Genomic DNA, 24,283 nt, shown 5'->3' with positions numbered 1-24,283 from the left:
ATGGTATATCCTTTGAGATTTTTAAACAAAATTTGCACATTTTTGCAATATTACTCACTATCGCCCACACAGTCTGCAAATATTTATTGAATGAATTCTAGGTCCACACTTTGAGGATTCAGAGGTTAAGAAAAAAGACATTCAGAGGTTAGGAAAAAAAGACAGGTTCCTGCTCTTATGAGGATTCTAGTTCATAAAGACAGAGCTATAAACAAGAAATAAAAAAGAGAAAGATGAGAAGACTATGAGAATATATAGTAGAAATCTGCTCTGGGGATCAGGTAAGACATCCTATGAAAGTGATATCTGAGCAGAGACCTATAATATAAGCAGCAGTTAGTTGTGTCTGAAAATAGAAGTAGGGAGGTAGAGTAAAAATATTTCAGAAAAAACCATATGTATAGTCCTTGATATTAAAAATAAAAAACCACGCACAGCATATCTGAGAAACTGAAAATAGTTAAGTTCCTACAATGTGATTGAAACTTTAAATGTTTAAGTATATTATGCAGTATACTCTTTGCATAAAATTTTAATTAAAGTGATGGCATAATAGTAAAATGAAATTTAAGATGTTTAATGAAACAGTTGTACCGAAGAATGATCCCATTTCAAGATGTATTCACATAAATATTTATAATGAATTAAATTCTAGAAAATCATTTCAAATATGAAACTGATTTTATTTTTTAATTCCTAGCTAAGAAAAATTGAAAACATATTTAATATTAAAACTGAAAAGTTTCTGTAATAGGAGCTGTAGAGAAAGGAAATGAGATTACAATTCTAGCATGAGAGAGTTGAATTAATCAGCTGGACTTTTGCTGAGATTTACTTATACCATCATATTAGGGTGAACTTTGCTCCCTGTTGCCCTAAAGTTTCTTCAAGTCTAGAATAAAAAGCTTTATTTATACAGAGGCTCAAATGAACTATTTTTATCTATAGCTAATATGAGTGATAATTCTCATGTGAAATTCAGTTTAATCATTCCTAAATTCGTATGGGTTTGAGAAATTCCAATTTCATAAGCCCATTTTAAGAGACATCTATAATAAAAGGCAATGACACAAAAAAATAAAAAATAAATCACTATAACGTCTGTCTTCCAAAAGCTCAAGTAGTAAGAGGCGTCGCTCACTGACACCTACTGGACTTACAACATGGGACTTGATATTAGTTATGTGGCCAGTCTGACTGAAGCTGGAAAAGACTTTGTCTTCAGAGCACTTATTGAATGGTGAAGAGATGAAATACAAGAATAGATTTCAATGACTGTGGTTCAAAATCTATCTCTGTTTATCACTATACTTATTAGTGGGACAAATTCACCATCCAGCTCTTTTCATCTTCAAAATGACACCAAACTTATGTCAAAGGATATTTGTAAAAATTAAATGAAAGGACATCCATGAAAGATGTTACCATCCTTCCTGAAACATAAGCAATGTCTTTTCACCCATGTGGGTACAGTAAGCAAAATTATAGCCAGGGTCATTCTAGGTAGGTCAAAGGCAAATTTGCTTTTTGTGGTGTCTTTCATGTAGAGTTGATCATGACATGGTGATGGTTATTATGACTGCAGTAAAGGAGGTCTTACCCTGTGGTCTGATAAAATTTTTCTCCAGGCCCTGGCCAGTTGGCTCAGTGGTAGAGCGTCGGCCTGACGTGCGGAAGTCCCGGGTTCGATTCCCGGCCAGGGCACACAGGAGAGGCACCCATCTGCTGCTCCACCCCTCCCCCTCTCCTTCCTCTCTGTCTCTCTCTTCCCCTCCCACAGCAGAGGCTCCACTGGAGCAAAAGATGGCCCGGGTGCTGGGGATGGCTCTGTGGCCTCTGCCCCAGGCGCTAGCGTGGCTCTGGTCGCAACAGAGCGACGCCCTGGATGGGCAGAGCATCTTCCCCTGGTGGGCGTGCCGGGTGGATCCTGGTCAGGCGCATGCGGGAGTCTGTCTGACTGCCTCCCCGTTTCCAGCTTCAGAAAAATACAAAAAAAAAAAAAAAAATTTTCTCCATTACTTCTAGAACAGCGGTACTCAACCTGTGGGTCGCGACCTGGCGGGGGTCGAACGACCAAAACACAGGGCGACCGCCGCCAGGGTCACGACCCACAGGTTGAGAACCGCTGTTCTAGAATGACCTGACCACTAATTTCCACTAAAATGTGGAAAATTTTTAAAACAGAGAACAGCATATCCTTTGGTCTTTGAGAAAAACCAAAGCTTAGTTGAAATTTTTAAATAAAAAATGAGAAATGGGGCCTGACCTGGGGTGGCGCAGTGGATAGCACATCCACCTGGAACACTGAGGTCGCCGGTTCGAAACCCTGGGCTTGCTGGTCAAAGCACATATGGGAGTTGATGCTTCCTGCTCCTCCCTCCTTCTCTCTCTATCCTGTCTCTCTAAAAAATGAATAAATAAAATCTAAAAAAAAATGTCCAACAAAAATTCCTACACAATTAAAAAAAAGAGAAATGGAAAACAAGTTTCATTCTTTTCTCAATGAAGTAATGGCTTCTAATTTTGTCACATGCATCTGTGTTTGTGTTTAATGGCAAGCATAATTATGCACCTGTCACGTGGGGCTCTTCTAATTTTAGTAAAATTGATTCAACTATTTAGAAAATACATGACCAATTACTCTTAAAATGAGTAAATTCAAATGCTAAAGTCTTTTTAACTATGTAATATTTCTGGTCTTCTACTCTTGTGCAGTGGCTGCACTCAGGTTTGTTTCTAAGAAGACAGTCTGGAATCCTTCTGGCGGGTTCAGAATCTTGCCCTGCATTCTGCTTGGTTAAAGTGGGTACTAGCCAGCTAGCAACCTCTCTTCCCTCTCTGAAGAGCTTCCCCACCTAATAGGACATGCAAAGAGAGGGAACTTTTGTTTTTGTATCAGAAAGGTATCTGTGGTGAGTAAGAAAACAGACCCTTTTTCTGGCTGCCGTAGTAAAATGTAGTTCCAGTACAAATTAAAGTCTAGATCACTAAGCTAGTGTATCCCACAGAAAGTATGGTGGTCCAGAGATAACTGCTGGTTCACAGGAAAGTCCACCAGAACTCTAGACACACCAGATTATTTGCATTTTTTCCTAAACCTCACTTACTTTTCTTGTTACACAGCACCTGGCTAGTATTTTAATATATTTAACTTATATGTATCTTGTAGGTTGTTGTAGATCAATTTTAAAATAATACCAAAGGAAAAAATAAAGTATGGGAAAGATGAAGAAAATAAACAATAATTCTTATTGGTTAAGTGCTCAGCTATTTCATATGCAAAATTGGGTTTTAGTCAGGAAATAATCAAGTTAAAACAAATCACCAGAGCAGCAAGAAACAAGCAGTGCAGTGAGCAGGTAGTATAAGAAAGTGTAGGAGTTAGGACTTCTCTCTCCAGAGGAACAACCTACACTGGAATAATGAATCAGAGATGCAAATTATGTGAAAAGAGCCCGAGTATAAAGTCCTGGCAAGTCTATGTGGGGGCAGACAGCCACAAAACCTGAAGACATGACCTTCGGAACAAAGAAGCTCTTTTAACTTGAGGGTTTTGAAGCTCTACCATGTCTGGGGGCGTGGCTTTCCCCTGTGAGCGTGCCCAAGACCAGACTGCTCTGAAGGTTCGCTTAGCCTACCTGCACATTGTTGACTGTTACATTTAAACATCTTCTCATTCATTCACCTTGTCTTAAAGCACATTTCAAAATTATTTTTGTTTGATGGGAGAAATGTAACCGCATATTTTTGACAGCAAACAGTGTCATGTATATTTTATATATGTATGTATTACAAATATGTATATATGTAATATACATGTGTATTAAAATGTAGAGCATACTTGAAAATTCCCTTTAATAATCACTAAATCACAAAGCAACATTGGTCAAAGGTCACTTTGATATATTTATTTCTGTTTCTAAAAATTTTCCTGGCTAGTTCACGAGTACATGAAAATATAAGCTTTCTTTACAAATTATTATTGGCATTAATAAAATTTTGCTATGTCTACATAAGCTGTGTGGCTCCAAAATTTAAAGAAAAATATTTCAAAAACACTGAATGAAAACTATTCAGTTTTTCAGAAGGAATGTGTAGCCTCAAATTCCTCTCATATTTGCTCAATATTTCAGTTCCCTAATATAAGATTTAATTCTTTTTTTCTATAAGAATTTATTTTTCATGTAGAATTCACAAGTAAATTGGAAGTATCAATTATCAAATAAGATATATTCTATTTTTTAAAATAATTTTAATTTTAACAAATACTAACATTAAACTTAGTATATAATTTTTCTATTTAACTGTTTAGATATTTAAGGAAATGCCATATAGATATGTTGTAAAGACCAAGCACATTTTAAAGGTTATGCCAGGGAATTATAAGAATTGCCTTTTTAATTATGTTCAATATGGAACAGAATGTTAATTGATCTTATTGGAGTGATCCTCTTAAAGGTTTTGGTTTAATTAAACAGTATTTGAATTTAATCCATTTCAGATAAAACTTTATTTTTAATTAAATAGGAAAGCCATTTAGAAATCTTACATGAATTCTTTTCTGAAAAGCTCTTTCATAAGAAAAAGCACTGATTTCTTCATATATAAAGAACAAGTATGCTTTTCAAATACTACTTTGCACTTTTCTCTATTATATTTCAGGGGTTATGTTAACAAACTTCAATGAGATTTTATGCTAATAAGTCCAGCAAACCTAAAATTATAACTGAAATTCCTCTGTAATATTTTAAGTTTTTGAAAAGGCTTTTGTGTCATCTGAGTTAGTTTTTCTGGGAATAAATAGTAAATGAATAGAATTAGCAAATAAATCACAACTCTACAATAGTTTCCAGACTTTTGCCTGAAAATGCAGTAGGCTAAAATAAAAATTGTTATTTAAGTTATCTTCTTTAACTTAACAAAATTTCTTAATCCAAAACTAGTCCATCAAAACTTGATAATAATGTCTCAAACAAGTACTTCATATGAAACATAACTTTTTTAAGTCACTGATGTGGGCTGATTTATGCCCCCCAAATCCAGATGTTGAAGTTCTAACCCCTGGTACTTTAGAATGTGACTGTGTTTGGAGATACAGTATCTACAGGGGCAAAGAAAGTGAAATGAGGCCACATGTGTGAGCAAGCCCTGATCAAATACAATTGGTGCCCTTGCAAGGCAAGGAGATTAGGGCACAAGCATGCACAGAAAGACCATTTGGAGATACAGGAAAAAAATCAGCCATATGCTGACATCTTGATCTGGGACTTATAGCCTCTAGAACTATGAAAAAATAAATTTCTGTTGTTTATGCCAACTAGTCTGCATGGCCACTCTAGAAAACAAATATAATTACTGAATCCAGTCAGTCTATGACAGAAGTTTAGTGAAGGGACAGACCTGAGAGAAGTAGAGCAGTTGCTCTGGCTGAGGAAGGTCCAGTCAGGCGTAAGGAGGTGGAGGCTGCCACAGTTCATAACTCTGGCTGCTCCCTAGTCGTTAAGCCTCTTCTGATTCTGCTACCACAGAGATCAGAACTGGTATTCTAGTGTTTCTTTATGGATATAACCTGGAGAGGATAGAAAATACTTCACAATTCATGCTAAAATCAGATCCTAGAAGTTAAAATCACAACAGTGTAACATAATCTGTTAGGTGCTTCAAGATATATGCTTAAATTAATATTTTTGAGCCACTCTATATTATAAATATATAATTACCTAGGAATAAACAAAAATCTAACATACATGTTCTTGTGTTATTTATCTTATCCCAGCTATAACTTAAAAGACTGCTTTGCTTAGTAGATATTTTTAGAATTACTGATGCATCTATTCCTTAAGGAAAGCCATTTAACCTTATTTTGGATGTTTATGAATTAGAAGTTACAAGATTGAAAGTTTAAAAATAATGTAGATAATTGGTTTGAACTTTCTAAAATATGTAATTAGTATTTTTTAAAAAATTATTACTTACATTTAGATATGAGAATATGTGTGTAATTATAAAGTATGTCACATAAGATTTTTTAAGTAAACAAAAAAGTAAAACACTAATACCTTAATAGCATCAACTATTTGTATACGTATACATTGTTTTTTCTAATAATTGAGTTACAGATTTAAAAAGGGACTTGAAGATCATCCAGATCAAAAACCAGACTTGATATTTAGAATCCTTTCAATGGAGCCTTTATAGATGTATGATCATTGAGCCTATACCTATATATATAATTCCAGTTACAGGAAACTCCATCCCTGGATTATTAAATTTCCCTTTCTTAAACATGCTTCACTGAATTTCTAGTCACTTCCTAACCTTACATTGTTAATAGTGACACCTCTAGCAAACTCTTTTGTCCTTTTCTACGTGCCGTCTTTCGTAGCTTTTAAAAAGTGGTCCCCGTAAGTGAACACAATGCTTCATAAATATTCTAATCAGTATAGAGTCAAATAGGGGGAGTAGCCTGTGAGAGTGTTTCTGCCTCTGAGATTGTAGATTTTAATTAATGCAACCTAGCACTAGGGAAGGTGTTATCATTGTTGTTCTTTTAGTATTATCACATTGGTGCAGTGTATTATGTTTATTATAGGAAACATATGAAAGAAGTTATTGCATGCTATTAGAATACCCCAATATAAAGTCTTAAGATTTTTTTTTATTCTTTCATCAAACTGCAGGATACCAGAGCAATTCCCAAGGAAAGACCTGTGATAAAGGTCACTTTAGGCCCTGGCCAGTTGACTCAGCAGTAGAACATCGGCCTGCTGTGTCAATGTCCTGGGTTCGATTCTTGGCACACAGAAGTGACCATCTGCTTCTCCACCCCTTCCTTCTGTCCCTCTATCTCTTCCTTCTCCTGCTTCCATGGCTCAGTTGGAGCAGGTTGGCTCCTGGCACTGAGGATGGCTTCCATGGCCTTGCCTTGGGCACTAAAATAGCTCGGTTGCCAAGCAACAGAGCAAAGGCCCCAGATGGGCTGAGCATCCCCCATTGGAGGCTTGCCTGGTGGATCCCAGGCAGGGCACAAGGGGGAGTCTGTGTCTCTGCTTTCCCACATCTCACTTAAGAAAAATAAAAATAAATTTAAAAAAAGATCACTTTAGCCTTAGGAAATTTAAATAACTTTTTTATTCATATAAATATATGTCTATATTCAGAATGTCAAAACAGAGGGACATTATTTATGCAAATTTAAAATTATATGTAAGCAATATTATTATTCAGAATAGCAAAAAGAAAAAATAATCCAAAAAAATAAAGATAGTGTAAGGAACAACTTCAAGCATACCAACATTAGCATATTGGGGATGCTGCTGGAAGGAGAAGAAACTGAAAACTTATTTGAAAAAATGACAGAAAACTTCCCTAACCCAGTGAAGGAAATAGATATACAAGTCTAGGGAGTGCAGAGAGTCCCAAACAAGATGAACCCAAAGAGGTCTACACCAAGACACATTGTAATGCCAAAGGATAAGGACAAAGAGAGAGTCTTAGAAGCATCAAGAGAAAAAGCAGTTAGTTAGCTAGCTACAAGGAAGCTTGCATGAGACTGTCAGCTGATTTCACAACAGAAACTTTGCATGCCATAAGAAATTGTCAAGAAATATTCAAAGTGATGAAAAGCAAAGACCTACAACCAAGATTACTTTATTCAGCAAAGCAATAATAGAATCAAAGGACAGATAAAGAGCTACTCAGACAAGAAGAAGCTAAAGGAGCTCATCATCAGCAAACCAGGTTTACATAAAATGTTAAAGGGACATCTTTAAAAAGAGAAAAAAAAACCCTGGCCGGTTGGGTCAGCGGTAGAGTTTCGGACCAACGTGTGGAAGTCCTGGGTTCCATCCCCGGCCAGGGCACACAGGAGAAGCGCCCATATGCTTCTCCACCCCTGCCCCTCTCCTTCCTCTCTGTCTCTTTTCCCCTCCCACAGCCAAGGCTTCATTGGAACAAAGTGGGCCCGGGAGCTGAGGATGGCTCCGTAGCCTCCACTTCAGGCACTAGTATGGCTCCGGCCACTAAGGAGCAACACCCCAGATGGGCAGAGCATCGCCCCCTGGTGGGCATGTTGGGTGGATCCTGGTTGGGCACATGCAGGAGTCTGTCTGACTGCCTCCCCACTTCTAACTTTGGAAAAAGGCAAAAAAAAAAAATAGATAAAGAATATGAACAATAAAATGACAAAAAATACATATCTATCAATAATTGAATCTAAAAAAGAAAATAAAAGAAAAACAAATAAGCAGAACAGACACAGACTCATAAACACAGAGAACATTTTGATAGTTGCCATATAAAGTGGGGGTTACAAAGGTGGAGGGATTAAGAAGAGGAAATTGGTAATTACAGAATAGTAAGGGAATGTAAAATACAGCATAAGGAATATAGTAAATAATATTGTATTATATAATATATTAAATCTATTATTTACTATAATCAGATGGGTTTGAGATTTATCAGGATGATTAGTTAGTTAATTATATAATGTCAAGAGGCTGCGGAGTACACCTGAATCTAATATATCTTATGTCAACTGTAATTGAATAAAAAAGATGATTTAAAATTAAAAATTCCAATAAATTATTTATTAGATTATATATTTTTCTCTATCATGTTTACCTAATTGTGCTCTCCTTTATTAGATGATTTCTGTAGCAGAATAACAAGTTTTTGAATAAAAGTATAAATTTATAATATACATCAAAAGTATAAGCTACACACATACATTTTTTACAGTGTCTTGTTCTTTTACATTCTTGTTCTTCTTTTTTTTTTTTGGAATTTTTCTGAAGTGAGAAGCAGGGAGGTAGAGAGACAGACTCTTGCATGCATCCGACCAGGATCCACCTTCCATGCCCACCAGGGGGCCATGCTCTGCCCATTTGGGGCATTTTATTATTACAACTGGAGCCATTCTAGCACCTGAGGCAGAGGCCATGGGGCCATCCTCAGCACCCGGGCCAACTTTACTCCAGTGGAGCCTTGGCTGTGGGAGGGGAAGAGAGAGGTAGAGAGAAAGGGGAGGGGGAAGTGTGGAGAAGCATATGGGTGCTTCTCCTGTGTGCCCTGGCCCGTTGAACCCAGGACTTCTACACGCCGAGCCAACACCCTACCACTGAGCCAACCGGCCAGGGCTACATGTTATTCTTTTTCTGTGCTTTTTTTCTAAGGTAGATGCCACTAAGGCACATTATATTTCTTGTGTCATCTTTTTTTCTGAATCGGTCAACCTCACTTCCACTAACCATCACCTTGGGAATTTGACAGCAGTAGATAGCTCCATGAAGCTTCGCTGCTTTGTATGGTGTGTTCTTGATGTCTGTAACTTCTAAAAATATTTTTGATTGATTTTAGAGAAACAGAGAAAGGAAAAGAGAGAGAGAGAGAGATAAGTATTCATTTGTTATTCCACTTAGTTGGACATGCATTATTTCCTGACTGGGGATTCAACCTGCAACCTTTGTGTTTTGGGATGACCCTCTAACCAACTTAGCTAAGCAGCTAGGGTGGACGTCTGTAACTATCACTTACCACATATTAATGTAAACAGAAGTAGTACGATGAGAAGTGGAGGACATTTACACAACTTTAAGTGATTTTACAGCCCCCATTCCATAAACACTTCTCTCATCCTGCAAAAGACTGGACATTTTTCATAGCTAGTGAGATTGAGATAAACTCCTTCAGGTCATTTATCTTCCATTTTTGTTTTCTTTACCTCAAAGCAACTCTATGGATCTCAGTCCTGGTTAAACATTGAAATCACCTGAGGGCTTCAAAGAATTCCCTGTTGAGAGGTATTTGATCAGTCCTTGTATTGATCATTTTATAGGAGTCCCCTGGATCATGCTAATATTCACACAAGTATGGAACTCACTAAGGGCCACAAATTTATCTCAGCTGCAATCATTCTCTCTTCCTTTTTTCCTATTTCATAGAGGAGGACTCTTCCTTTTTATCAAGATTTAACTTTATTCAGGCTTACTTTTCAAGGACTCTTTATCATTTTTGCCATGTAATGCTCTAATTATACAATGTCCTACCTCATTGGATGCTTCAGTTATATGCTTCTGTACTACAGGTTGAGTCACTCACTTCTTCCTACTCATTGTCTATAAAAGAGGCTAGGTCTCTCCTAATTCTAGAAAAAAATAAATCACAATCCTATGCTTATTTGCCTCCCACTATCAAAAGATAAATCTCATTTTATTTACTTTAACTTTCCTATTATTCCCAATTCTCTTTCCTTCTAATGGTGGCTACACATCTTGTGACTTCACTCTCCATCATTTATCATGTGGCAGGCTCAGCTAGAAAAGTTACTTCTTTGCATTCTAATCCAAAAGCAAAACCAATCTTATGTGCTGGCATGGGACACCAGGATTTCTTTATCACTTATTACTTAAGTTCACTTTGTTCAGAGACCAGTATACCAAGAGAGTTTCTTTATATGTGTCTTTATCATAACATGAGCCAAGATTTGCTGAAAATATTCATTTCACAGTTAAATTGAAATGTACTTTCCTAAACAATTAACATGGATCTTAATAGTAACTTTATTGCCTCATTATTAAAAAATTGATGTTAGGCTAAGGGAATATTCAATCTTGGTTTTGCCTAAATATTTTTAAAGATTTTATTGTCATTTTAATGGTAATTTTTATTTAATATGTATTGGTTCAATGTCTACTACATATTTTATTGAGCAATTTATCTCAACAATTCCATTTAATTTTCATAATAGTCTTATAAAGAAAATGTTTGAAACTGAGGGCCAGCTAAATTAAATAACTTGCTCAAGTCCATATGACTAATATATTGTAGAATCAAACTTTACATTTACGTTTCTGATTAAAATTTACATTGGCCTTTTCATTGCAACTTACTACATTTTTCAACGGCAGAAGTTAGGAGTCATTGATGAATATTAAGTTGCGAAATGGCATAGTTAGATATGCACAGCGGAATGATTCCTCTGTAGCTGTGTGAATGATAGACCTTGAGAATAAAGACACTGATAAGAAAACAAGTTAGGGAAACACGAAAAAGGCCCCTGATTATAGCAGAGGCAGTTAGAACAAGCCTCTGCTACAGGGAGAAAACTAGAGGAGCAAATTTAGACATAAAATTGGTGGTCCTGCATGACTAGTAGTATATAAATCTGATTTTTACATTTCATAATATAGTCACCAAGAAAAGAAATCTTAATTTGGGGAAAAACATTGTTCATATAAAACATGGAATAATAAAGTGACATCAGAGAAATGGTGCCATGAGGAGTGCAACTGACAAACCTCCCCAAAATTTCAACAATTTCATCAACCAGAGACAGAAAAATCTATCCTTGGAGCATCTGGGAGTCCCACACACTGAAAATGAAGGTATGATCAAGTGAAAAATTGACTATATAATCAACCCTGAAGAAAATAAGATGGAAAAAGGAACACTCCGCCTACCTCACTAACCTGAGCAAAGGCTGCTTTCACTTGGAACTGAGAGTCAGGGGGCGCTAAGGGTGTGGAGGAAGCTAGGCTGCGGCATAGATGTTCAAGCCGAGGAAAGGGTGTGCCTGTGGTGACTCAGCCCATGCGAGCTAATACCCACGCTGGACCCCGGAAAAAAAGGGTGAGCAGCAGCTGCCAGCAGCGCGCGGGGAGTGCGCCAAAGCGAACTTCCCTACACTTGAGTTTCTCTGGGTGGGTGGGGTGCCTCACCCAGCCATTGAAGCTAACAATCAAGCATTGGGGGAGGGGTTCCGGGCAGCTTGCAGTCCTTCCTGGAGCAGATCGTCAGAGGAAGGGCGTGCAGGCAGCTTGCAGTCTTTCCTGGAGCAGATCAGTAGATCCAATCACTGAAATTAGCTTAACCCAGTGTCTGCTCACCTCCCAACTGACATACATGGCCCTAACTGACAAGATCTCTCTCAGTTCAGCAATCTAAGACAAGAGGCATGATATTTTTTATTGCTTCTTGCTATGCACATAGGAGTGGGGGCAACTTCTGATTGGCAGAGCTTCATACTCAGGGCTATATGTTAAAAAGAGGGACTTGGCAGATGTTAAGACCTCCTATTCTGCAGGCAGTGACTAGGGCATCTTCTTCCCAGCCAAAACAGGTTATAAAGTACAAAAAGCCTGGGGAGAGTGGTCCCACAGAGTGCTAGGCATGCTGAACAGGCCTGGAGGCTCATAGAAAGTCACCTTGAGAGCAATTGGCTCCCAGCCCCACCTGATTATGCCGGTGGTTCTGACTGACAGACCCTTACCCAGAGTCCTGCACTGAGTGGGGATAGAGTGGGGATTTGCCAGCTCTTTGAGTCTCTTACTCTCCAGGCAGAGGCAGTGACAGCCTCATAGCTGGATCATCAGGCTGTTAATTCAGGAAGGAGAGACTAGGAGAGAGGCTCTGGAAAAACGGACTCTCTCATTGTTGTAGCCTGCAAATGCTAACAAGCCTTGACGACCAACGAGACTGAAGCCTAATAGATGAAATCACTGTAGAGTCTCATCAACTACAAATCCCTACCTAAGCGTGCCACAGGGGCAGAGCCTGGGGTAAAGAGTCACTGACCAGGAAGAGGGAGAGGAAAGAAAAAGGAAAAAGTTAACTTCTCAAAATTAAGAAAAATCCACAGACTTTATAACTTGTTCCACTATTTTTTTTTGTTTCTTTCATCTTCTTGCCTTTATTATTATTATTATTTCTTTTTCCTCCACCTTGGTCCTTTTATTCTCTGCCCATCTTATTCTTTCCTCTTCTTGAACTACACTACCCATAAGTGTTACATTTCCCTTTTTTATCTTTTCTTCTTCCTTTCTCTCCATGAGGGTTACACTCCAAAACCATTAACTCTCTCTCTCTCTCTCTTTTTGTTTTTTTTCTTTTTTCTTCTTTTTGTTTTCCCTTTTTCTTTTTCTCCCTCTCTATTAGTTTCTTCTTTTCTCCTTTTACTTTTCCTCTCATTCAATCCTCAATCATGAACAAATTATTTTATTTGGGACTCAAATTTTTTTTTTGGCACTTTGGGTGCTTTTTACTTCACCTTTTAACTCATTAGCATTCCTCCCAAACCTGGCTCTCAATTCTATCTAGTTTTTGCTCCACTTAATACAATAGTAATTTTCTTTTCCTTTTTCCTGTTTCCCTCTTATCCCCCTCATTATATCACTTAGTAGACCATCACTTACAAGCAAATCATTTTATACTTGACCCAAATTCTTTATGCTTTGCATTTTCTGGGTCCCTACCTCCTTTTTTGCCCCTTGAACACTTCCCCTCAACTCAGGCACTCCATTATAGGCAGTTTTTGTTCCATTTAGCATAATATAATTCATAGTTCTTCATGATATTTTCCAAAGGAGGAGAGAAGAGGAGGGGAAGAGAAGAAAAAAAAGGGAAAATGATAAATTATTTTTTTCCATTCTTTTTTTTACCTTTTATTCTTTATTAATTCTTATTATTGCTATCAACAAGATAACCCTCAGATGCCATTAAGAAAAAGGAAATCGAATATCATGGATACAACAAATAGAGAAGTAGCACAGATAGATGTGGAAAAATCTATGGAGAAAAAATTTAATATATTGGAAATCTTGGAGCTAAATGACAGAAAATTTAAAATAGAAATCCTAAAAATACTCAGAGATATACAAGAAAACACAGAAAGGCAACTTAGGGAGCTCAGATAACAACTCAACAAACACAAAGAATATATTACCAAAGAAATTGGAACTATAAAAACAAATCAAACAGATGAAAAACTCAATTCACGAGCTGAAAAATGAGGTAACAAGCTTAGGTAATAGAACAGGCCAGATAGAAGATAGGATTAGTGACATAGAAGACAAGCAACTTGAGGCACAACAGAGTAAAAAAGAGAGAGACTCAAAAATTTAAAAAAAAAACGAGAAAGCCCTACAGGAATTGTCTGACTCCATCAAAAAGAATAACATAATAATAATAGGTATATCAGAGGAAGAAGAGAGAGAAAATGGAATGGAGAACATATTCAAACAACTAATAGACAAGAACTTCCCAAGCCTGTGAAAAGAACTAAAGCCTCAAATTCAAGAAAGAAACAGAACAGCGAGTTTTCTTAACCCCAACAAACCTACTCCAAGGCACATCATAATGAAATTGGCACAAACGAATGACCAAGAAAAAATTCTCAAGGCAGCCAAGGAAAAGAAGAATATAACATATAAAGGAAGGCCTATTAGATTATCATCAGATTTCTCAGAAGAAACTCTACAAGCTAGAAGAGAATGGACCCCAATATTTAAAGTTCTAAAAGAGAAAAACTTCCAGCCAAGAATACTATACCATTAAAGCTATCCTTCAAATATGAAGGAGAATTAAACACATTCACACATACAGAAAAGATGAGGGAATTTATCATCAGAAAACCCCAGTCCAGGAAATACTAAAGGGGGTTTTCCAATCAGATATAAAGAACAAAACAAAACAAAACTACAAGTAAAATCTCCACCAAGAACACAATAAAATCAAATTTAAACTGTGACAACAAAAACAAAAAAAAAGGTGAAAGGTCAGAGATTAACAATAGAAAAGGATGATGGAGTGCAGAAACACCCATAAGATAGAGTACTACAATGAATATAGTAGGTACCCTTTTCATTACTTAATGGTAAACACCCTTGAAAAAAACCACCATAGAAGCACATAATTTAAAAAAGGTAGCAACAGAAGAAAGAAGTATGGAATACAAACAAACAAAAACAAATGATAGAAAAACAAAAGAGAAGAATCAAACAAGATACAAAACTAACAGAAAGCAATTTATAAAATGGCAATAGGAAACCCACAAGTGTCAATAATTACACTAAATGTAAATGGTTTAAACTCACCAATAAAAAGACACAGACTAGCAGAATGGATTAAAAAGAAAATCCAACTGTATGCTGCCTACAAGAAACACATCTAAGCAACAAGGATAAAAACAAATTCAAAGTGAAAGGCTAAGAAACAATACTCCAAGCAAATAATATCCAAAAAAAAAGCAGGTGTAGCAATATTTATATCCAATAATGATGACTACATGACAGCAAAGGTACTCAGAGACAAAAATGGCCATTTCATAATGATTAAGGGGACACTGAATCAAGAAGACATAACAATTCTTGATATATGTGCACCAAACCAAGGAGCACCAAAATATAAAAAACAGCTACTTACTGACCTAAAAACAAACAAACTATAGAAATGATCCCTGAAAGTATAGTCTTCTGACCTAAAAACAAAAACTGACAAAAATACAATCATACCTGGAAACCTCAATATAGTGCTGATGGCTCTAGATCGTTCATCCAAACAGAAAATCAATAAAGATATATTGGCCTTAAATGAAACAGTAGAGCACCTGGATATGATAGATATCTACAGGACACTTCATCCCAAAGCGACAGAGTATACATTTTTCTCTAGTGCACATGAAACATTCTCAACAATTGACCATATGTTGGGCCACAAAAATAACATCAGCAAATTCAAAAAAATCAAAATTGTACCAAGCATATTTTCTGATCATAAAGCTTTGAAACTAGAATTCAGCTGCAAAAAAGAGGAAAAAAACACCCACAAAAATGTGGAAACTAAACAACATACTTCTAAATATGAATGGGTCAAAGAAGAAATAAGCGCAGAGATCAAAAGATACATACAGACAAATGAAAATGACAATACGACATATCAGAATCTCTGGGATGCAGCAAAAACAGTAATAAGAGGGAAGTTCATATCACTTCAGGCCTATATGAACAGACAAGAGAGAGTCCAAGTAAACCACTTAACTTCACACCTTAAAGAACTAGAAAAAGAACAAAGAAACCCAAAACCAGCCGAAGAAAGGAGATAATAAAAATCAGAGTAGAAATAAATGAAATAGAGAACAGAAAAACTGTAGAAAAAATTAATAGAATAAGGAGCTGGTTCTTTGAAAATTTCAACAAAATTGACAAACCCCTGGCAAGACTTACCAAGGAAAAAAGAGAAATAACTCATATAAACAAAATCCAAAATGAAAGAGGAGAAATCACCACGGACATCATAGAGATACAAAGAATTATTGCAGAATACTATGAAAAACTTTATGCCACTAAATTCAACAACCTAGAAGAAATGGATAAATTCCTAGAACAATACAACCTTTCTAGACTGAGTCAAGAAGAAGCAGAAAGCCTAAACAAACCAATTACTAGGCAAGAAATAAAAAAAAAAAAAAACTATTAAAAACCTCCCCAAAAGTAAAAGTCCAGGCCCAGATGGTTACACTAGTGAATTCTATCAAACATTTAAAGAAGACTTGGTTCCCATTCTACTCAACGTCTTCCAAAAAATTGAAGAAGAAGCAATACTTCCAAACACATTTTATGAGGCCAACATACCCCTCATACCGAAACCTGGCAAGGACAGCACAAAAAAAGAAAACTACAGACCAATATCTCTAATGAATACATATGCTAAAATACTAAACAAAGTACTAGCAAATCGAATAAATAACATATTACGAAAATAATACATCATGATCAAATGGGATTCACCCCAGAATCTTAAGGATGGTTCAACATACATAAATACACCATATCAACATAACAAAGAACAAAACCCACATGATCTTATCAATAGATACAAAAAAGGCTTTTGATAAAATACAAGACAACTTTATGTTTAAGACACTCAACAAAATGGGTATAGAAGAAAAATATCTCAACACGATAAAAGCCATATGTGATAAACCATCAGCCAACATCCTATTAAGTGGCATAAAACTGAGGACTTTCCCCCTTAAATCAGGAACAAGACAGGGTTGTCCACTCTCTCCACTCTTATTTAACGTGGTGCTAGAGGTTCTGGCCAAAGCAATCAGACAAGAGAAAGAAATAAAAGGCATCCAGATCGAAAAAGAAGAAGTAAAGGTATTACTTTTTGCAGATGATATGATTCAATGCATTGAAAACCCCAAAGACTCTACAAAAAGATTACTAGAAACAATAAACCAATACAGTAAGGTTGCAGGATACAAAATTAATATACAAAAGTCCATAGCCTTTCTATATGCCAACAATGAAATATTAGAAAACGAACTCAAAAAAAATAATCCCCCTCACAATTGCAACAAAAAAATAAAATATCTAGGAATAAACATAACAAAGAATGTAAATGAGTTATATAATGAAAACTACAAACCATTGTTAAGGGAAATCGAAAAAGATACAATGAGATACAAAAATATTTCTTGTTCTTGGATAGGAAGACTAAATATAATCAAAATGGCCATATTACCCAAAGCAATTCATAAATTTAATGCAATTCCCATCAAAATTCCAGTGACATTTTTTAAAGAAATGGAACAAAAATTCATGAGATTTATATGGAACTATAAAAAACCTCGAATAGCCAAAGCAATCCTAAGGAAAAAATAATGAAGCTGGGGGCATTACAATACCTGACTTCAAACTATATAATAGGGCCACGGCGATCAAAACAGCATGGTATTGGCAGAAAAATAGACACTCAGACCAATGGAACAGAATAAAAAGTCCAGAAATAAAATCACATATATATGGTCAAATAATTTTCGATAAAGGGGCCAACAACACACTATGGAGAAAAGAAAGCCTCTTCAACAAATGGTGCTGGGAAAACTGGAAAGCCACATGCAAAAGAATGAAACTGGACTACAGCTTGTCCCCTTGTACTAAAATTAACTCAAAATGGATCAAATACCTAAATATAAGACCTGAAACAATAAAGTACATAGAAGACATAGGTACTAAACTCATGGACCTTGGTTTTAAAGAGCATTTTATGAATTTGACTCCAAAGGCAAGAGAAGTGAAGGCAAAGATAAATGAATGGGACTACATCAGACGAAGAAGTTTTAGCTCAGCAAGAGAAACTGATAACAAAATAAACAGAAAGCCAACTAAATGGGAAATGATATTTTCAAACAACATCTCAGATAAGGGCCTAATATCCAAAATATACAAAGAACTCATAAAACTCAACAACAAACAAACAAACAATCCAATAAAAAATGGGAAGAGGACATGAACAGACACTTCTCCCAGGAAGAAATACAAATGGCCAACAGATATATGAAAAGATGCTCAGCTTCATTAGTTATTAGAGAAATGCAAATCAAAACTACAATGAGATACCCCCTTACACCTGTTAGATTAGCTATTATCAACAAGACAGGTAATAGCAAAGGTTGGAGAGGCTGTGAAGAAAAAGGAACCCTCATTCACTGTTGGTGGGAATGTAAAGTAGTATAACCATTATGGAAGAAAATATGGTGGTCCCTCAAAAAACTGAAAATAGAACTACCTTATGGCCCAGCAATCCCTCTACTAGGTATATACCCCCAAAACTCAGAAACATTGATACATAAAAACACATGCAGCCCCATGTTCATTGCAGCATTGTTCACAGTGGCCAAGACATGGAAACAACCAAAAAGCCCTTCAATAGAAGATGGGATAAAGAAGATGTGGCACATATACACTATGGAATACTACAAAGCCATAATAAATGATGACATCAGTCATTTACAACAAAATGGTGGAATCTTGATAACATTATATGGAGTAAAATAAGTAAATCAGAAAAAAACAAGAACTGCATGATTCCATACATTGGTGGGACATAAAAATGAGACTAAGAGACATGGACAAGAGTGTGGTGGTTACAGGGGAGAGGGAGGGGCACAAACTAGATAGAAGGTGACGGAGGACAATCTTACTTTGAGTAATGGGTATGCAACATAATTGAATGACAAGATAACTTGGACATGTTTTCTTTGAATATATGTACCCTGATTTATTATTGTCACCTCATTAAAATTAATAAAAATTTATTTTAAAAAATGAAACATGGAATAAGAAATTCCCTGTTGTTAGTCTGAAGTGATTAAAATATCTGTAGTTCAGGAGGCAGCAAACTAAAATTTGAATGGCATTAGCAAATAACTTGAGAAAAGGTACAATCTCTTCAGGAGGAATGTGCAGCATGAGAAGAGAAGAGAGTCCAAGGGTGGGAGACACCTTTGCTACAAAGCATCTTCAGCATCCCTGCCTTCTGTTCCTGTCCAGTTCCCATTCTCCAGGTGCTGGCTCTGCTCCCTCTACAGTAGACTATGCACTAATTTTCTTCTCCTCATTCCACTCCCCACTCTCTATCCTCTTCTGATTTGTTCTTGACTACCAACATTAATTATCTCACTGATCAGAATAGTGACTCTGCTTCAAAGTCTTTCTATATTTCCAAATTAACATTCCAATGCTAGCTCATAAACATTTTACTCTTAATTGTAATGAACTGTGTCCCAAAAAAAGCTCTAGGCATAGTCATCTCCATATCTGGTTGTGCTGTACCCTCCAGAAGGAATACCAGCTACTACATGACAAGGTTACATCTTATAATCTTATAACTAGGAGCAAGTTTTTCTTCTCTGAATTCTTATAACATATGTTTGAAGATAAGTATGTTTATTATTTCTCTCTCTAATGTAACAAATATTTTGAACACTTGTGATGGTACTACAGATTCTTCCAGGATAATAAACATGAATGAGACATAAATTTTATCTTTTAGGAGATTATACAAAATGGGGCAAAAGTAGGTTTACAGTTATGAGTATGCAAAACAGAGTTTATTATTGTCTTATTTATTAATTTTTGAGTTATTTTTCATAAGGGTAACTTTAAACCTACTTTTACCCCAGCCTGTATTTCAGTAGAATTTTTGATTATTTGTTTGTGGATATTCTTACAGTATAACCAACACACACTATTTATTCTCTCTGATAATGTCTTTATAGTGTACAAACATAAACTACCTTGAGCTCAAAAGAGAAAAAACTAAAGTAGGATGTTTTTTCATGAACCATTTTGAACCTAAATGTCAAGACTTTATTTAACTTAAGACTTGAATAGGCAACACATCAAAATAGCTGCAAATATTTAATTGATTTGAAGGTAACTATTTATAGTTTGTTTTCTAATTCAAAAAGACAATTAGTTATAAATAATCAAGTGGAAATTAAATTGGCTGTAGATGAAACAAAGTTGAGTAGAATTTGTACTGACTAAATATTAATGCAGTAATCAGGCCCTGGCCGGTTGGCTCAGCGGTAGAGCGTTGGCCTGGCGTGCGGGGGACCCAGGTTCGATTCCCGGCCAGGGCACATAGGAGAAGCGCCCATTTGCTTCTCCACCCCCGCCCTCCTTCCTCTCGGTCTCTCTCTTCCCCTCCTGCAGCCAAGGCTCCATTGGAGCAAAGATGGCCCGGGCGCTGGGGATGGTTCCTTGGCCTCTGCCCCAGGCGCTAGAGTGGCTCTGGTCGCGGCAGAGCGACGCCCCAGAGGGGCAGAGCATCGCCCCCTGGTGGGCAGAGCTTCGCCCCTGGTGGGCGTGCCAGGTGGATCCCAGTCGGGCGCATGCGGGAGTCTGTCTGACTGTCTCTCCCCGTTTCCAGCTTCAGAAAAATACCAAAAAAAAAAAAAAAAAAAAAAAAAAGATATTAATGCAGTAATCAAAAGTTACAATTGCTCAATTAAAGGCAGGAAATAGGACTTAGTAGAAATGTACCCCCACTAAAAAAAGAAGACATAGTGACAGCAGGTTAAACACTATACAGTAATTTTATATGAAAAAGAAAAGTGAATTGACTTTTTGTTGTAATACTTGCTTAGAGAATAATTGATCCAATAAAATAATTTAAAGAAAATAAAAAAGGAAATGTTATTTCTGTAAAGGAAATTGATTAAAGAATTAAATTGGTGCAATGCAGTTTGCCTCAGATAATGCTTTTGTCTGAAGCATCAGTGTTAGCATAACTGATGAAATATTTGGATTCAAAACATCTGCGGAGTGAAAACAGAAATCTTGTATTTTAACAAGAGTAATGACTTGCCAAATTTAGTATGCATATGAATCACCTAGGCATCCTGTCAAAATGCAGATTCTGAATCATTGTGTATTGGGATAAAACAAGATACTCTGCGTTTCTAACCATCACAGAGTTAATACACATGTAACTGGAGCAGGGAACACCATTTGAAGTAGCAAGGTACTAAGATTTCTCATGGAATCAAATTAATGTCATCGTCAGGTAAAGAGTCCAAGTTTATGAGCTCAGTCCCAATTCTTCTGAGATAATCTGGTTAACCTAGTTTGAGTCAAGTGACAAAATTGCAAGGGACAGAGTAAACTCATGGAAACAAAACCCCAGTCTTTTGTATATATAATACTTACAAAGGAAGGGACGACTTTTCTTATTTAGTAAAACGTGTTCTTGCTGCATACTGAATGTTAAATGTGATTGCATTGGTATGTAATGTGGCAGCCATTTTGGGATGTTGATGGAGGGACAAAATCAATATTTTGAAAATAGTAAAGAAATGGGAAGAACTTATGTATTGGCAGATAATAAACCCCTTCGTTAACCAACCCTGGAGCTTCCCTAATTTAAGACTTCATGTTTTATGAAATAATAAATTTCACTAAATATTTAAGTCATTATGGATTGAGTTTTTCTACTTCTTAGAGCACAAAGCATCACACAGCTAGAAAGTAGCAGATTCATAATTGAATCTGAACCCAGAGAGCCTAACACCCTGTTCAGCCTTCTTTCTTTCTACTCCAGGTTTTAGCAGCTGCATAATAACTTGTCACCCTTGCAATAGAGTAAACTGGAAGGTAACCATGTTCTGAATGTAGACATCTATATCCTGAAAAGTGCCTAGCACCCAGGCTCAGAACATAGTCATTAAATGAATGAATAAATGGTTGAAAACTTGAGGTATTACAGGATAGAAGGAAAAAGCAAATAAAACACTGATGCTAAAGACAGTTTACTAAAACATTTTAAATGATGTTTGATTTTAAGTAGACTATTGGTAATAATGTCAAAGGACTCTAACATGGGTGACAAAAGATATTTTCCAGAAAACAGCTATACTCTCTTTTTGAATAGCATAGAATGAGGGGTCTGTTTAGTTAAAGCATGCCTGAGTCAGGCCAATTAGGAGAAAAGGAGAGTTCCGGTTTTGCATGCTGCTGAGAAGGTTTGCATAGTAAAAACACCAAGGCTACTTTGTGTGGAAATAATCTCTAAATCCTGGAAATTGGGTTGTAGTCCATCATTAATGGCTCAGAACAAGTAAAATTTTAATGCACCACATATAAATGAAAACATTAAAATAAATTATTCAAATCTAATCTTTTCAGCTGTACGGAAAAAGTAAGTTTAAATGGAGCAGTGCTATTGTGTCATTTGAGTTGTAATCTTGCAAGTTATTTAAATATTGAAATAATTTTGGGGATTTTGGGTGGTTGATAATGGGATGGTTATCATTTTGCTCTGTGTCAGTCAGTAGTAGGGTCCACAATATACAATAAAGAAAAAAGGCCTAATGAGACAGGTTAATAGTAACCTCGACACCCAATTTTTTTTTTTATCAAAAAACACATCTATTTAGCTTAAAATTTGAATAAAATTTAAGTAGTCAAGTACATTTTAGCATTCGCAATAAGCATATTATTACATAGTATGTGGGCCAATATGCGGACAAATAGCCCATACTTAACTTCTGTACAATTTTGAAAATGTTAGATTAGTAGAAATATTAATACCAAAATGTTGTTTAATAAGCTACACTATTCCAAGGGATAAGGTTTTATGATATCAATACATTAAGGTAAGACTAAATTTATGCTGTCCAATATCTAATTCTTGTTAAATTCATATGATTAAAATAAACTTAAATATTTGCAAAAGATAGTATTCTACTTCAGATTTTGCTGCACAATTTAAAGAGCATCAATAGTTTCCACAATTTACTCAGTCTTAAAACAGAAAAAAATTAATTTGTTAGTCATTTCTTAGCTCATTTAAAATTTTCACTTATTTTTTTATCTTTAGTTTTAATGCGCTTCTTTTTCGTTTTTTCTCCTTAACTTTTAATCCCTTTTAAAAGTGCAAGCAATATCTTTTCTTTGTTCTGCCTAAATGTACAAACTGTGGCACATATATAGCTGTGGCCGGGAGAGTGTTTAGCTGTGTACTTATGTAGCCGTTTCTTCTGTGAGGAAATGGGAAGGAGAAGTAGAAAGGTATTTCTCTGTAAAACTATGTTCTGATGAAGAAAATAATTTATTTATATATTTACTCTTTCCCATGAAATAGTACTGTTTTTGCTGAAGAAAGCAGCTAGTAATATAGATAGTTCAGTCACTGGGACAGATATTATATGGGTGTGTGTGTGAGTGTGTGTGAGTGTGTGTGTAAATATGGGGGTGTGTGTGAGTGTGTGTGTGTGCACGCGCATGTGTGCATGTACGCATGTAAACAATTTATATTCCATTGTCTAGTTAGCTATATTGAGATAAAAAATTTTTAAAAGAGAGTGACTATTTTATTTGGTAAAAAATATTGCTCTAAAAGCTAAAAGGATGCAAAGAAAGATTGATTTTCAGTAGTCAATAAACCTGTTCCCTTGTAAATGTAACCCCTCTGGACTTATCATAATGGCTGCCATTTAGATCGCTAGATTGTAATGAGAAATAGTTTGACTTGACATTTTATTCCTTAATTCAGGCCACTATCTCTGGAGAAATGGCCCATAAGAAAGCAATCTTCTTAATCCATATTTCCTTTAGGTGAATATAAATTTGAGCCATTCCCAATCCATCAAGTCCCCTAAATTATTAAAGAAATTAGTAGCTGAGTATAAGGCTCACATGAAGGTAAAATCTTTTTAAACATGTAAGAAATGCCTTCTATGTATAATAGAAAAGGGTATATTTTATGTACTAAAACAGCATTTTACAAAACGTTAATTTTAAAAGACTAAAACTGGAGGGAATACATAAAATTATAAAAGGAAGGTATTTTTTTGCACAAAGTTAGAGCTACATTTTAATGCACTAATACTAATTCTGAATGTTCATGAAGGGCCATTAATTGCATTGTACCCACACTGACTTGGCCAAGGAGCCCTTCGGTTGCAGAGCAATACGGGCAGCCCCAGTGCCCCCAGAGCAGTCCTACCAGAAAGCAGGAACTAAACTCGTGTAGAAGACAAGTTGTAACAACTAAGGAGTGGAACCAAGGGCTCAGCTAGAACCAGCATAATTAGCCCAATTTGGTCCTCTGTTCAAACTTATATTGCTAGGAAGTAAGATGAAAATAGATCTTGCATATCCAACCCTTTAGATACAAATACTTAAAAGCCCAAAAAAGGTGTGTTTTTCTCCCC

At 36.0% G+C, this 24,283-nt stretch overlaps 1 protein-coding gene and 1 non-coding gene across 3 annotated transcripts in view; both read left to right on the top strand.

Annotated features, from left to right (window-relative positions):
* The window catches only part of EDIL3 (EGF like repeats and discoidin domains 3), a 537,490-nt gene that overhangs the window by 437,644 nt on the left and 75,563 nt on the right, over positions 1–24,283 (top strand). The window lies entirely within an intron of this gene.
* On the top strand, positions 1,629–1,704 carry TRNAV-GAC (transfer RNA valine (anticodon GAC)). Its single transcript has one exon. It is a non-coding gene; the product is annotated as a tRNA-Val (tRNA).

The sequence above is a fragment of the Saccopteryx leptura genome, chromosome 4 (assembly GCF_036850995.1).
Source record: "Saccopteryx leptura isolate mSacLep1 chromosome 4, mSacLep1_pri_phased_curated, whole genome shotgun sequence".
Lineage (NCBI taxonomy): Eukaryota > Metazoa > Chordata > Mammalia > Chiroptera > Emballonuridae > Saccopteryx > Saccopteryx leptura.
Note: the sequence above shows the minus strand (reverse complement) of the source record. Positions and strands in the feature narration are given on the sequence as shown.